Below are 16030 nucleotides of genomic sequence, written 5' to 3' on the forward strand. Positions count from 1 at the left end.
ATGAAACTGCCCGTGAGTCAGGAGCTCCTGAGCGCTGATCATGGCCTTGATATCAACTCCATGGGTGGCTGCAAACAGCTTATTTAACTGCAGGTTGGTATCTGTTGAGTGTTAAGAGTAGTAGCCAGGCATTTGAGAGCACTGTAAGGTTCAATTAGATAATGTTTGCTAGGTATTAATTAAGTGTTTTCCTTTTGGAGTGTTGATTAAAAATGCCTGAATGTTGAATCATCGTGTTCTAGTTGTACACTGTCACATGTCCCAAAGGTTTATTCGTCTGATAAACAACAGGGCACAGGTTTATTTATCCAAAAATCAAGACAGCGCAGCATGTGGCCCCAGTGTCTTACTGAAACCTCTCATCATGATGCAATTGTTTCTTTTTGAGGAGAGAAGCTTTGATTTGACGTAGCTGTTTTGCCTCCTGCAGATACAATCTGCCATGATTCAGTTTTGCATATATAATATAAATATATTTGCCATGTCAAGGAGCAACCTCTGACTGAACGTGGCTTTATTACTAAATCTGTATTGGGTTTTCTCAGTTGCAACAGAAAGATATTGCAGAGATTGCATTTGGTATTCAAGACCTGTGCAGTAATTGCCTTGAAAGGGAGGAGCTTCAGACAAGTAAGTGACTATTAACAGCTGTGATTAAAGGCTGCAGTCCAGCCATGGTGGGAGATCTAGGTTGCTCCTCAGCATTTTTGTGGCAATAATCTGCCACAGCGTTAGGCTGAGACATCGAAAAGTTTAAGGAGAAACGGGCCTTAAAAGACCTACAGTGGGGATTGTAAGGCCAGAAAGGTGATGCCTTAAAAGGCAAGCATATCCACATGAGATAAATGGATAGACTGGATCTGCCACTGAAAATTTCCAGGAGTAAGAAGCATCTCTGTGGTTTAGCATCTCTGTGGCTCAGATTTATTTTGACTGAAATACTGTGTCTAGCTTCAGGCTTCTTTGCCAGATATATCTGCCTTCTTCACTAAGTCCTCTGTCTCAGTAAGGGGTTCAGCTTGTCCACTGTGATGGGTGTGTTTTGTATTTCATCCTTTTACTCAAGAGGATAACTGGCAAATCTTTGCACACCGTCTTTCTCTCAGATCTCCATTACATGCACGAACCAATTTACTTGTTACCAAATATACCATTCTCACTGGTGTCTGTCTCACTGCACACCCTAAAGAAAGTGAATGTACTACCCATAGCAAAACAATGATGCTTAGTTTAATATTTGAGCAATTGGAAACCTAGCTGTGTATTAAACTCTCTTTGGTCGTTCTTCACTTATGCCTTTGTGAAATTTAGAATTATATCAGTGAAATCCCACAGAGGTCAAGAAGGTGCCCAAACATTCACAGCAACTACCCAGAGGCAATGCATATGCCAACAGCTTAATGTTTCACCAGTGAGATGTGCATAACTTTTCAAAGCCCTGACAGTCTAAGAAGTGAACTTCTGGTGGCTCCATATCTCTTCTTTTTATCTTGCACTGCACAAAATGTTCGTGGTAAATGTCCCAGATTTTAAAGTTGACATAAACTGCTTTATGTCTGGGATGTGTAAGGCTGGATGTTTAAATGTAGAAAATCAGACTAAGTTATGCCAAACTCGAATTTATGCAATCCTTTATTTATTTTACTTGTGCAAATGCTTATTTTGCATGCATACATTTGCAATACAAATGCAACTTGAGTGTGTTCATATGAAAATGTGGCATTGTGTAGGAATTTATGTGCAATGATACATACTATTTTCAGGAAAAAACTTGTAATGGTGATCATCTCTTTCAAGTACAAACTGCTCTTAAACCAAGAAAAGTGGGTCTATATGAAGAGGTTCATTTGATAAGTGATACATTTGATAAAATGCAGATACCTGCTGAGGAAATAGCCTGTTTATAGAAATAGAGTTATACATCAACCCTGCTATCTGACAGAAAGTAATAAAAGTTGATTGCCTGCAAGGTCGTCTGTGACTCAGAAATTAGACAGAATATGGACTGTGGAAGTCAGCTGTGAGGCTAGGACAGAGAACAATGCATACTTCAGTGAATCCTCCCCAAAAGATGCGTCAAATATCACACCTTTCTCAAGAAAGAAGAGATTCAGGAGGTGAAGAAAATATCAAGCATTGTACTTCACTGCATAACGCGCACAACTGGCTTAACGGGTTTTTCACAGTGTGATATTTCTAACATTTTAGTGGTATGTTGGTTAGTTGCACATGCATCCAAATAGACATGGATACATATTCTAATTTGTAAAAATGTGACAGCATACTTCATTTGGAAAAGCAGCAGATTTAGCTTAAGTTAGACTGCTGTTTCTTTTATCAGTTTTTAATGAGGCACTAGGCAGAACCCATACTGAAATCCACAGCCGTTGGCTGACACATACAATGTCTGCTGCTTAATGAAGGAGTAAATTGTATCATAAATCTCCTATTTTTATTGCCATTTCTTTGTATGAGGAGTGCAAATCACCTTTCGAACTTATCCATTTCTGCTGTCTCCTTCCTCATATATTATCTATGTGTATTGTAAAGGATACCATAAAAGGATGTCATTTGTCCAAGACCAGATATCAAAGATGCTGTCAGATCTCCTGGTTATATGTTTTATGGATGACATTTGAAGGAATAACTGAGGACCAAATGCATATTATCATTAAAAACAAGTCCAAAAATATAAGGGGAAACGAAAAAAATAAAGTAGAAAGTAAAGTTTCACAGAACAAAAAATTTATCCCTGATAGACATGCCCATGGCTTGATTGATGTGTATCTTAAAAGAGGTGCTTCACCTTAGTAGAGCCTGGGGATTTTCCAGTATTAAAATGAGTGTGTATCCTGTGAGGAATCCAGCACCCCTATGCACCTTTTTTTAGTGGTTACCTTACATTTATAACACTTCTTTCACTAACCCAGCATTTTGGCTTGTATGGAATCCCTTGCCCTGAACTAAAAAATGTTTCAGTATATACCTGATAATGTGGAACAAAAGAAATCTCATTATTTTCAGTGGGACGCTTGTAATGCTCAACTGGTCATCATTGCCTGAGACTTTTCTGCTCCACTGATGTGTGCAGCCTCATCCTGAGTGAAATAATCTACTGTGTCTTGAATCTTATCTTCTGTCTTGTTTTGCCTTGCGTTTGCTGAAGCAGATAAGATCTATGCACCATGCAATATCCATTTTTAAACTCTGAGGTCTTGGTGCTTCTCTTAGTTTTTTGGGGGGCCTTTGTTGTATGAGAGGTTTTTTTGTTGGGTTTTTTTGGAATTTTTTTTTGGTAGCATACATAGAGTCTAGATTTTCTCTTACTTCCATAGTGCTGGTACTACCACTGGTCGGGCTTCATCTGTTTCATGGACTGTATGACTTCATTTGTTCTAATTATTTTGCCAAAGATTAAGCATTGGTTTTCCCAGGGTCTGAGCATTTTGTTCCAGGTCATACCCATGATTTTTCTTCTTCCACTTAAGCCATCAAAAATCCCAAATGAATTTGTCAGTTGTACATCATTCACAAGTTTCTCTTAGCATATTTTTTTCTTTTTTGGTCTCTGTTTAAAAATATGCTGCTTGGACCTTAAGGCAAACTTCAGAGGTCTGCAGTTTCACCACTAACTCCCTTCTGACTCTTGACTCTTTCCCAGCAGCTGTTTGCTTACAGTTCTGAAGCAAGTAATTGTTTGATTTATTCATGTTTCATTTTTAAAAGAGTGTCCCAGCTAATAAGTCCCAACCCAGTATTTCCTTGGTTATGTTCACGATACTCTGACTTATTCATTAAACACTCTGTGTTGAAAACTTCTGACAGGAGTTCCTTTCATCCTCAGTCATCCTTCTGACTGCATCTAACCTACACTGCCTGATGGAGATATCCAGCTTAGGTCCAGCCCGAGCAGGGATGTCTGCAAAGGTGTCTGACTTCCAGGTCAAGACATCCTGAAACACTAGAGAGATCATACACATTGTGTGAACTGAGTAAGTTCACCTAGCAATGAAGTCCTGTGGAATGAGGAACGCTGTAGCTCTGGACAATAATGAGGGAAGGAAAATAAAGAGTATTTTAGGCAAATATGCAAGCATGTTTAATGAAACAGAAGTCAGATGCAGGCCCACTAGCATATATCCTCCAAAATCAGGGCTGGCATAAGAAGTGAATTATGTTGGTCTTGTACAGACATCCATGAGGATTTCACACTTAAGTGAGCAGATCACAAGGACTAATTTAGCCCTAAGACACAGGGTAGTCACACTGGTAATCGGAATGTACAATTAGTTTCTATCTTCTGCCAGAAATGTCAATGCAGTTTAGTGGTTGTTTTGAAGAGTTTGCACAGCTGCAATTTCATTTACCTATTAGAGTGTGGGGTTTTTGCTTTTTTAATTCAGCTCCAATATTCAAATCCCCTGAAGAATTCTTAGCAACAAAGCAATATATCTTAATTCAGAATATTTTGGTTTAGAATCTGTGATAATCTTCAAGAATAAGCCATCCTGTCCGTATTTTGACCCTTTGTGTGGTATTACATGCACCAACTCAAATGCATAACAACAAACGCAATTGAAACCATTTTTTGGTTTGAATAGCTGAATTCTTTGGTTTGGATCACTAAGAAAATTTTCTGTACCAAAAGCTTACTTAAGATCCATGACAATTATGAGGTACAGGAGAGCAATGCAGGGTCAAAGGTATACTTTGAAATGTGAAATTGTGTAAACGTATTTCTATTTGGATTCCATTTTAAATTTCAGCACAGATGGAGCCTGTGATAATTCAGTAGTGGTGGTATTTTGTCTTCATCTGAAACCATGATCTGACATGTTCTTCACTTACAGTAGCTGCTGAGGGGAGCTTAGGTTAATGTGTAAAATAATTGCTTCTCTGAACAGTTGGGCACAGGCTCAATCAGTTCCAGTTTCAATATCAGATTTCTTTTAATCAGAGGGAAGTACAGTCTTTTTCTGATGCTCTCTATGCACTGAAATTTGTTGGAAAGAACATGCTTTGAGCAGTACAGCGTAGAAGCAAATGTTCAGTGTTATAAATAACATGATTATACAAATATACTGACCTTATGGAGTTTATTTATGTTGAATCATGTGTCAGGGACTTTTCTGTCCTGATTTCAATGATCTCATTCTTCTGGGAGAGGACCTATTTGAAGTAAAAGTTAATTTCATGCAAAGCATAAATATATCTAGAAAAATAATTATTTTTCTTTATTGAAGACAAAATTCTCTACTGCCTATTATCTACAATATTAAAAATGAAAACTCACCAGTGATGGCCCAAAACATTTTAAAAAGTGAGACAAATCCAGCCCCATCTTTTTAAGAATTACCTGGTTTATACTGGCATAGAACTTGATATATACTTTATATGGAACTTACCCAAATAAAAAGCAGACAGTTTTTTTGTGTAGTTGTTCCATATGTTTGGGTATCCTTATTTTCCTAGAAAGATTTAAAGCAATGAAAGGACCACAGATGGTTTACAGTGTCATAAACTACAGTAGGAAAATGTGGATAGCAGAGAAGAAAATTAATTTTTATTTAAGTGGCTATAAATTGCTCTCGGTTTGTTAATGCTCATTTAGCTTAATGCAAATCAGACGCCTAACAAATATGTGGAGTGTTCTTTGTGATTAAAAGAATTGCCATTCCAGTTTTTCAGCTAAGATCTGGCTTGGGCTGGTCCCCTGGGCAGGGCTAAAAGGTACTTGTCACACTTTAGGTCGGTCACCTTCCACTCCAGCTGCTCACCAGCCAAAACTTCAGTTCTGACATAGGATTTTTGTCTCGTGTGGTTCTTTGCACAGCTTGTTATCACTGTCAGAGTAACAGCTCCCTAAACTTGTGTTCAGTTCCTGGGTTGGCTGCTACTATTTACCTGCTGCACATCTGTATTTCTCCTAGTGCAGGAGGAGAATCTGCCTCTCAGAGTAGATCAAGAGAGATTGGAATAAATTGCCAAAACCCCTTTGTCTCTGAGGGCAATGGCTGATTGCACAGACCACTGAAATTTTTGTTTCCTATCTGTATTAGACAGGCCCCCTTCAAAAGCAAACCATGACCAATGGAGATCTTGTCCTGCACCCCACCATGAGAAGAGAATCCTTAAGGCAGGTGACACACCTGTGCTCGAGCAGTGTTCCCAAACCAGACATGCCTGGCCTCTATTGGGTACTTTCAAGTCCTGCTTCCTACCAATACTCCTCAAATACTAATGCTTTGGAAAGTAAAAGGCCTTTAGTGCTTGGTCATTTAAAGTTGGTTTCCCCTACTCTCATAGAACCCTTGCAAAAGATTAATTGTGGCCCACAACTTGCTTATGAAGTAGACATCACTGCAGACAGTCTAAATCATTCACCAAAGGCCACATAATGATTTTACAGCACCTGGGACTCTCAGACAATTATGCTTGACATTATTTAGTAGAGCAATTTATTTTTGTTTAGATTGTAGCTTATCTGTATTTTAAAAGTGGATCAGGAGGAAAAGAAATTACACCTGCACTTTCAAAGTGCTTTGTGGGTATCAGCCTTACTAAAAGCCAATAGGGTGCATGTTCTAAAATTACTTAGATGCTTTTGAAAATCTACATCTGTAAACCTTAACACTTTTCCTCATGAAGCTCCCTCTCACATACCCTTATAAATATCTGAAAAACCACCTGATTTTCTTTTTGTGACTCTTTGTCATATGACTTCTTGATGTGATACCCACAGAAAAGATCCAGTTGTCTTTCTGTCATCATTCCTTTTTTTACTGGCCTTAATAATCTATTTGTTATCTCTTCTCTCTTGGCTCATATTTACATTGGCAGTGTTCAAGAACTGGATTACTCCTTCCATTTTTTGCTTTTCCAGGATGTCCTTGGGCATGGCTTGCTTCACAGTGAACATTTCCAGCCATCACAAAGTAATAATGCACCAACTTTGCACGGCAGGGAAAAAGCAAGTGAGTATTACATGAACATAGGTGCACTGACAACCTACTCAGGGAGTGTTTGCCACTCCAGTGCTAAGAAGAGCTTCAAAATGAATGGAAATTACCAAAGTCTTGTTCATAATTTGGCCTTAATATGCATGCTTATGTCCTGACAGCAAGATTGTAGACAACATGCCATGAAAAGATGTTTCATTTAAGTAGAGTAGTGTAGCATTGGAAATATAAATAGGGATTGTATAATACGAATACAGATGCTTAAATAAAAGAAGTTCGTATTTGTCTGGAAAGAATGAAATGAGACTGATTTTTGCTTCATTTGGATAGTTAAAATAGAAAAATATAACCATTATAGTGCCAGTGACACACTTGCTAGCACAATAGAAATAATCAGGATTCCAGTTTAATGAGATATTGTAGAACGTGAGAACATTTTGAAGTGCTAATGAAAAAGAAAGAAGTGTTATAAGCTGTAGAAAATGGTAATTATTGGTAGATAGTAACACATTTAAAGAATAGTGACAGTTCCATATGAAAAAGCGTTGTAAGAATGTTGATTAGCTTAACTGGGACAGGAAAGATTTACAGAAAGAAGGACCTCAAAAGAAGAGCAGCCTTGCTCCTGTCCTTGCAAAGTATTGACTAGTATTAATTAAAACTGAGACAGGACAAAGCTGAGGGCATGCATAATAGCACAACTCCTTTTATGTGCAACATAATTCTTTTCATGTTCTTGCAGCCAACAAAATATCCTCTGAATGGCATTGACCAACACAGGTGAGTGTAGTATTGCAGAGAGTTTGGGAGAACTACTAGTTTCAGATCACGTTGCCTTGTCCCTAAGAGCTTGCATGGGTAAAATGTTCCAATTCCAGCTGTTGGTTTGCATTGTCCTCCCTGTGTGCTAGGTAATGTGGGGCAGGAGCTCACTACCCACAGGACTTGGGCATGCTGGTCTCTTTTTGTGTAACCACTGGCATAATATTTAAGCCCTCTGTAACTTAGTTTTTCGCACGGAACTGAGAATCTGTTAACGTGATGCTTCTGGCACGGCTTTGTGCGTCATATTTTTGTAGATGATGAGACAGTCCTACTGGCAGGAGCTTTCGGTAACTAATACAACTGGATCCTGGTCTGGGATGATTGAGCGTGATCCAGGTCTCAGAACGCCAGTTACAACCTCTCCTTTGTTCTGAGCAGCTGCTGTGCCTTTCCCAGTTTCAGCTGGATGTGTTTCTTGTGAGCTCTACAATCCCACTTCTGGGTCTGGAGCAATAGCAATAACCTGCTTTCTCAACAGGCCCCAGATGATTATACTAAGAACCATGAAACCATCTTTGCCTTTTGAGGAAGACAGTAAGAATCCAACCAGCCTGGCTTTAGATGCAAAACAGGGAAGCAGCAAGTGATAACCTGAGTTTCTATCTGCTTTTATTTAGTAAGGTCTGCCTTGTTCACGCTAATCACTGGCACAATTCATACCATCTCCAGGAAGAAGGATTAGATCCACTTTTTCCTAAAATGTCTACAGGCTTCTCTATTGATGTGACAAATTTGTAATTTTGCAGATTCTGGGACTGCACCTTTACTATGAATTTTGTGCTCCTAATTGCTTTCAGCTTAGTAGGAATTCCATTTAATCTCAAAACACTCCACTGCAGCAAACCCTATGCAATCAAAACTTTTCCTTTAATTTGTTTTTTATTTTACCTTATTTATGATACTGAAAATACTTTTTAAAGATACATTTAACATAAAATGAAGACTTCTTTTTTATTCAGAACCATCTAATGCCATTCTCAAATACCTTATCTTGCTTGATGTAAACATCATTAATTTCTTAAAACTGAAATAAATTACCATCCTGATCATTATCCTCTGATTTGTCAACTGAAGTTAGACCACATCTAATGGTAATGCTATGTAAAATCTGATATGGTTGGAATATATAGCATATTTCTGAAGGGCATGGTGATAATCTGATTTGTCTAGACATGTAAAGCACAGTTTTGATGCTATGAATTCCTCCAGTTGATTTCATGAGTTTTTGAGACTCATGATAATTTAACTCAGATGTAGTGTGGGAATTAGAAATTGTAACAGCCTCAAAGTTTTTAGCAGAAAAGCCACTGGCTTCTTAAAATAATGAGGCCGCATCCCCATGTGTTGTAAATAATCTTGTAAATCATGTGTGCGCTATTTTCATTATTTAATGTATTCACTAAGCTTTTTACTTAATGCAGGTACTTGTCTGTCTGAGGAGGAACAAATTTAGACATTAGGCAGTAGAGTGTATCCACTTGTTAGTTAGTGGCATGCTCTCTGCTCCCGGTAGCCCTGCAGCTGTGAGCTTTTGCAGTTCACTCCACTTCTCTCATTCCCACGCAGCAGACGGTGGCTGCACCGGGAACCGGTGCTTACACACAATCCCTCCCCGCTGTGGCTGAGGAGCAGTGGAGCAGGTCAGGAGAGCCATGGTTTTCCATTGCAGCTCTGTTTGGTAGGAATATAACGTTGTCCCAAACACCACCAGTGGGCTGGTCGCGCATTTTAAAGTTGCCAAATGAGAGGTACCACGGTTTTTAAGCTGGTCAGTGGTGTGGCCAATCCTGCAGGCAGGTGCCTGCATGCTGCCAAAACTTCAAAGCCATGGAAACACCACACATTTTCATACCTGTCTCTTCAGTTCCCCTTGCTTTCCCCCAAAGTCTGGTGTACAAGCAACTGACAAAAACATGCCTCTGCTGATGGATGTGTTCATCTGAAGCACTGATGACATTCCATTTGTCAAGCTGAGCCTTTTCCCATCTCAGTTTGAGTTTGGAGTGCGGATTCTCCACACTCATTTTCCCATGTGGAAATAGATGTTTGTCTTTCCCTCTCTCTCCCCCTCCTCTGCAGCCTGTCCACAGACACTGTAACAAAACATAAGCTGGCACAGGAGGCCCGGCTGTGCTGAGCATGGCTGGGTGGGCTGAGGGCAGTCTGTCTCCACTGTCTGTCTGTCTGTATCCATCAGTCAGCTTGTCTGTCTGCACTGTCAGACTGCACAGGAGCAGTGGATGACTGAGCAAGATGGGCTGTTTCATAGAAAGGGCAGCCTCTGCCCCAACAACACCTCAGCTGGGCTGGTCTCCAGCCCCCCCACAGCTGTGCCAGACTCTGCCCTGCCAGACCCCCAGTGGGAAGCCCCTACTGCCCCCAGTTCCCATTCCTAAGGGAGCAGCCAGCTCTTGCTGAACTCAGAAAGAGTCACATGGAGAATAAAGGCTTGGAAATCACAGTGAAATTTAAAAAACAAATTTCCATTACTGAAAGATATACTCATGTCTTTTTTTTTTTCTCCCAGGAGAAACTTATAACGACCTGTTTATTCAGCTTGATGGTATTAAGGTAACTGCTCTTTGCTGCTAATTAAACTTACAGAGAAAGATTGCATAAAGAAAATAAAATTTATCTTCCTTTTAAAGGTGTGGCTTGAAAGGTTTGGTTTGTGAAACCAAGTTCTAGCTGGGAGCTGTCTGACTTCCCCAGGTAAAATAAGGCCAATGTGGAATTGTAGTTCAAAATCAGGAGCAAAGAGGAGCTATAGAGGAGACAAGGATTTAACTGGAAAAATTCCAAATGGTTTAATCTGCTGGAGATGACCTTAGGAAGGGTTTTCCAAGAGGCTCATCTGCTTAGCAGCGTCATCACCAGGAGACCTCTGTAGGAAAATAAATGCCAATCAGTCAAGCCAGAGTGCATGAGCAGGAAAGACAAGAGGTGAAGAAGTTGAAAAGTAAACTGTACAAAGGAGGCAGTTAATTTCTTGTAGAAAGGTAAAATATTTACATAGGGGAAAGAAGGAGAAAATCTTTTATGCAAGACTGGAATGATTGTTTCTCAAAGAAGAGAAGAAAATCCTGAAGAATGATGGAAAACAGAATTCAAGGCTTTGAGAGCCTGGGCTTGAGCACTTACAGTGCCTTGTGGGAGTAAACGAATCTCTGCTCTGTGGACATGTCTCCAAGTACCTGTAAGGGAAGGAGTGTTCCCACTCCCACTCTTTCATCTGGGGTTTCTCAGCACAGGGTCTAGCTGTACCTCTGCTCAGGAAAGATGTTGGAAGAACTGGCATAGCCAAAAACAAGGTACAGGTGTCTTGTCCTTCTACCCTGTGTCCACATATAGGTGTCAGTGTTGTTGCACCTGAGGAAGAAAAGCCTGACTGTAAACTTTCATTTGCCAGCTGTGTTCCTTCAGCAGTATCTTGGTTTGTTCGTCTACCTGGCTGCTTTTTTTTGCGAGTTGCTGCTAAAAACAGTAGTCCACTCTCCTCTGATGCCTTCAGCACAGAAGGTTTGAAGACACAGGTGTTTTTGCTGGGAAGTTAGTATGTGACAGCTTGAACGTATGGAGCCAAAATAGCAGTTCCCCGCATCAGACACTGCATGTGAGCCTTAGTCCAAGAGTGAGGGTTAGAGGAGGGTGCAAATAGTTTTTCCTCAGTTAACAGGAAAACTTGGGGGTTTGAGGTAGCTCCCCAGGGAAGCTGGATATCATTCCCTGGGGGTACTGGTGGACCTTAGCATCATAATCAAAATTGTTGAAAGTTGTTCCTCCTCTCTTGAGATCAAACTGAAATGTGGGATTTAGCAGACCACTGAAAAAGCTTTCCGTGTTTCCATAGGAGGTCCTGAGGTATAATATTCTTGATATTTGCTGGAAGCAGAATCACCTCTGAAGTATAAAAATAAATTAGGTTCCTTTTCCCTCAGTTATATTTTTATAATGCCTTACTCCAGTGTTCATCTAGGAATATATTACTAATTACTAATATTACTAATATTACAATGCAATTATGAAATCTCTTGAGTAAGTGCAGGAATAAAGCCATCAAATAAGACAAAGTGCTAATAAAATCTTACACAACTTAGGGACTATTACCATAATAACACTGAATGAAAAATAAGTCATACATAAAAAAAATACGGTAACACAATGAAAATAATATAACTATAGTTAAGTGTTACTTAACGAAAGCCCTTTCCCTTAATGTAATTTGATTATACTCCCTTTTCCCTAGGGGTCAAATTGATTCCTGGTGTGACTTGGAAGGAGTGCTAACAGATGGATTTTTGCCTTTGGTTAGGGCTATTCAGAAGTTTGTGTCATGCTTCTTCTGAAGAAGTTCTGAACAACCTCTTTTGTCATTTGTATAAACCTGAGCCACGGTTTTTCAGGCTTCTTAACATCATGTCCTTGCATGCCCCTGCTCCTTGTGCTCCTGTCCTTGAATGCCTTCTAATGATACCAGAAATGTTTGCTTAAACCCCGGCAGCAGAGTCGCTCTGCTGCCTGGGGAATTCTCGCATCAGTAGATGGAGCTGTACCGCGCAACAGGAGCTCATTTAGATCCACATCAGCACAGGCACTGCCTTAGTGCGGGTCAGGGGAGCGCACTGGAAGAGATCCTCCTGTCAGTTGTCCTTGCACGCTGCGCTTTGGTCCACAGCACGGAGCAGAGGGGAGAGCACCCCTGCGTGGTCCTGACGGGATAGGACCTTCCCATTAGCAGAGCGGAGCCTTACCCTAGCGTAAAAGTCTGTTTGCTGAGAGTGCTTGAGATAACACTGATGAGAGGTTGATCAGAAATCAATAAGCCATTCTTTTTTTTAAATGCCACCTTTGTCTCCTACTAATCAGCTTGTCGACTACTTCATAACTATGAAATTGAGCATTTTCAGTGCTGGCCCAGGATATATTGGCTGCAGTTAGAGGTCTGCATGTGCAGATTACTTTTTTATTGAGTGTGTTTTCTACCTTCTCGCTGAAGTAAACAAGCCATCACTTGCTGTTGTTGAATTCATTTTATGTTTGTTTTGGTTATTTGGCAATTTATTTTGTATGACTGCTGGTGTTTGAGCAGAATAGCTGTCTGAGTTCATTAGTCAAACAACGAGTGGGCTACCTGGAGCTATCTCTCCATGCTTGTAAATGACTTGCTAGCATTAAAACTTTATTTCTATCAGTTTTGCTAGTACTTTTCTCAATTTCCAGGTCTGTTAGGCCACACTGCAATCTTCTTTTTTTCGTAGAAGTGTATCACTGGCTCCAGAGAAATTGCCTTATGGTGTTGAGACTCGGTATTATTTTTATTGCTTTAGAAGCTCTCAAAAGGCATGGTGCCCCATAAAGCAAGCAGTGGGACTAATACAGCTTACATCCTGTAAGCTCTCTTGTTTCTATTCTGATCACACAGCAAAACATGTAGAAAAATAGTATTTAATTTGCCTCCTTTATTGCATTTATGTACTGGACAGATGGATGTTTTAATGATTCCTTTACTGTAAATGCAAAATTCTTTCCCTGTTCACTTTGCTGGATGATTGCTCCATTTAGCACATTCTTGAGCTTGTTTCTTCACTTCCAGGCTAATTAGTTTACAAGGTGCAGTGGCTAGTCTAAACTGTTATGTCAAACTGTCAATACCTAGAATCCATTTTTTCCCCCTTACAGAAACACTCAACCAAACATTCAGTGGAAAAAAGAAGAATGTGAAGGACAACTCTCATTCAGCTGTCATTCCTACCGCTGTGTAAACTGGGTGACAAAGGTCAGTGAAGCAATACACCACGTCTCTTCGAGTTTTCCTTGGCTCTTTCAGTGCTTCTCTGCCACAGCAACATCTGAGATCTATACTTACCCACTTTTAGCTATAATCTGTTATATGAAATACTGCTTCAGCAATGTTTTCTTTTAAAAACAGTCATTCTCTTCTGCTGCCATTCCATATTCTCCCTTGGGCTATATGAGCTTTATGCAGAAAATAACTTGGCATCTTTCAACCAGTGTTTTTTCTCCTCTTTCTCTGAGGGAGGCATTAACTTTTCAAGAACTTCTTTCCAGGGACTTCAGACTGATTAAGATATCTTAATCCTCTCTTTGCTAAAAAATTCTGGCTAAATGATGTAGATCTCAGTATTAGCAATGAAAATTTGTTTCCCTGCCAACCAGGTATGTGTCTTGCAATAGGCTGCTCAAAGATGCCAGAATGCAATAATGAAGTCTATGTGACAGCAAAGTCTCAGGTGACTTAAATCCCCAAAGAGTACAAACTTGAAAAATATATTCTGGAAGAAATTGTGAATGCCATTAGCAAGGACTATTGCAAAGCCATGATTGTCTAAAGCAACAGAAGTGGTTGTGTTGTACCCAGATTTTGCCTCAATCACTCTTAAAGGGAACTAAAAGAGTGTTTGGACTCAAGAAAGGTGTAACTTACAGCAAGGAAAATTCCAGACAGACTCTAGGAAAAAAATGAGGTTGAACAATCATTGAATCAGGCTGTTCAGGAAGGTTGTGGAATGTCTATCCTTAAAGATATTCAGAATCAGAGTGACCCTCAGTAATTTGGTCTAGTTTTGAAGCTGGATCTGACTTAGAAGTTGATGGTAGTGCAATGGACCAAATGACCTCCAGAGGTCCCTTCTAACCTGCATCATTATGATTCTGTGGTTATAAAACATCTGATGAGTTGGGGTGAGAAAGTAGAAATTGGGAGGAGGAAGGGGAAAAGACAATGCTAGTTTTGCTGTCTACTGTAAACAGTTTTCTTAGGTTTTTATTCTGTCTTGGGTTATTACAGAAAGTTTAAGAAAGTGATGCTATGTCCAGATGACTCAGACCCACAATGCTTACAGTAGTACAATGGCAGCACATTTTAAAGGGGAAGGATTTTTTTTTAAAGTATTTGCTCTTCTTAGCATGCATTTTCTTGAATCTTGTTGAATTGAACACCATTAAGATCTAAATCTATAGGAATACAATCTTGAAATGTAGCTGGAATATGTATAAAGATAGACTGTTTAGAATCTACCTTCCAAAGAGAGTTATCTGTAAAACAACATCAAATGTACTAACTACAATATCTGACTTTGGTGTGGTTGAATCTTTTCTGTGGGAACAAAACTAGATGGATTTCTCAGTACCTTTGATAGTTGGCTTATCCCTGATGACTTATATCCATTCCTATTGATTTGTATATCCATCCGTCAATCTCTTGTTTTGTAACTGAATCTACAAATAGTTTCTGGCTTAAAACTCTAAATTTTGGGATGAAATAGTGCTTTAAATGGAAAATTGCAGCTCAGAGCAGAAAAGAAAGTCAGAAAGTACTGTGGTGATTATGCTGATTTCTTTCTGTTTGATTGTCTCATTTGTTTATGAGTCTTTGAAAACAGTGCTTAAAATCCTTGGGCAAGGATGGTAGGATGGTGGTCAGTGATCTAAAAATAGCAAGGAGAACATGCGCAGACTTAGCAGTGACACTGGTGATTCATGATTTATCTGATTCTTCCACTTCAAAAAATATTTTCTTGCATCTCTGCATGGCATCAACTTACATCTTCTCTCCAAGATCTGCTGCATTAAAAAATCAGTAGAGCATAAAGTTGTTCCATTTGCAAAATAATAACAACCCAGGTTTTTCTAGATTTCATATTTTTAGGGGCTCTAAACGAGATCTCCGGTTTATATTGCACATTTGTACCGTTTCATTTTTGCTTTCTACAATATGCTGATCTAAGAGAGACAATGTGAAAAGAGCTGCAACAGTAAAAATTATTTGTGCTCCAGTCAGTATTTTTTCCTTAGAAATCCCATGCAAACATAGCAGCACATTCCAGCTTTTCACATACACATCACACAAAGAATATATTGTCATTCAGTGATCACTGTAAGGGAAACTTGCTGAAGAGACATTTCAGTGTAAATTTATGATTTATTAAAACATTTGAAATGCTCTGCTAAATCACTTTTCTCTTTCCTTTCCCTTGTGCCTTCACTATCTTATTCATGTATAATTCCTTCCTTCCTTATATGAAAACTCTTTATGCCATATAAACTGTGAAAGCATTGCCATCAATGCAGTTACTACTTCCCTGATCCTGAATGAGGGATGATGGCCTTGAAAGCAATGGGAAATGACTACTGAGAAGTAATTTTAATCTACTTAATTGAACACAGCCAAACAACAGTTTCTAAAATGAAACTCCTGAGTAGTATTTCCAGCAGATATTTATGTT

General features: G+C 39.3%; 1 protein-coding gene across 6 annotated transcripts in view; it reads left to right on the forward strand.

The window, feature by feature from the left end:
• The window catches only part of INPP4B (inositol polyphosphate-4-phosphatase type II B), a 373198-nt gene that overhangs the window by 3291 nt on the left and 353877 nt on the right, over positions 1-16030 (forward strand). For 3 of the 6 annotated variants that reach the window (XM_017820365.1, XM_017820366.1, XM_017820367.1), the window contains exons 3-6: positions 6884-6974; positions 7702-7739; positions 10312-10355; positions 13464-13560. The gene's annotated coding sequence lies outside the window, so the exon portion shown is untranslated. Of the gene's footprint in view, positions 1-64; positions 94-6151; positions 6198-6883; positions 6975-7701; positions 7740-10311; positions 10356-13463; positions 13561-16030 lie in introns of those variants that run through there. The other 3 variants (XM_017820369.1, XM_017820370.1, XM_017820368.1) reach the window with 3 other exon arrangements.

Source organism: Lepidothrix coronata, unplaced genomic scaffold (assembly GCF_001604755.1).
Source record: "Lepidothrix coronata isolate B3197 unplaced genomic scaffold, Lepidothrix_coronata-1.0 Scaffold82, whole genome shotgun sequence".
Classification (NCBI taxonomy): Eukaryota; Metazoa; Chordata; class Aves; order Passeriformes; family Pipridae; genus Lepidothrix; species Lepidothrix coronata.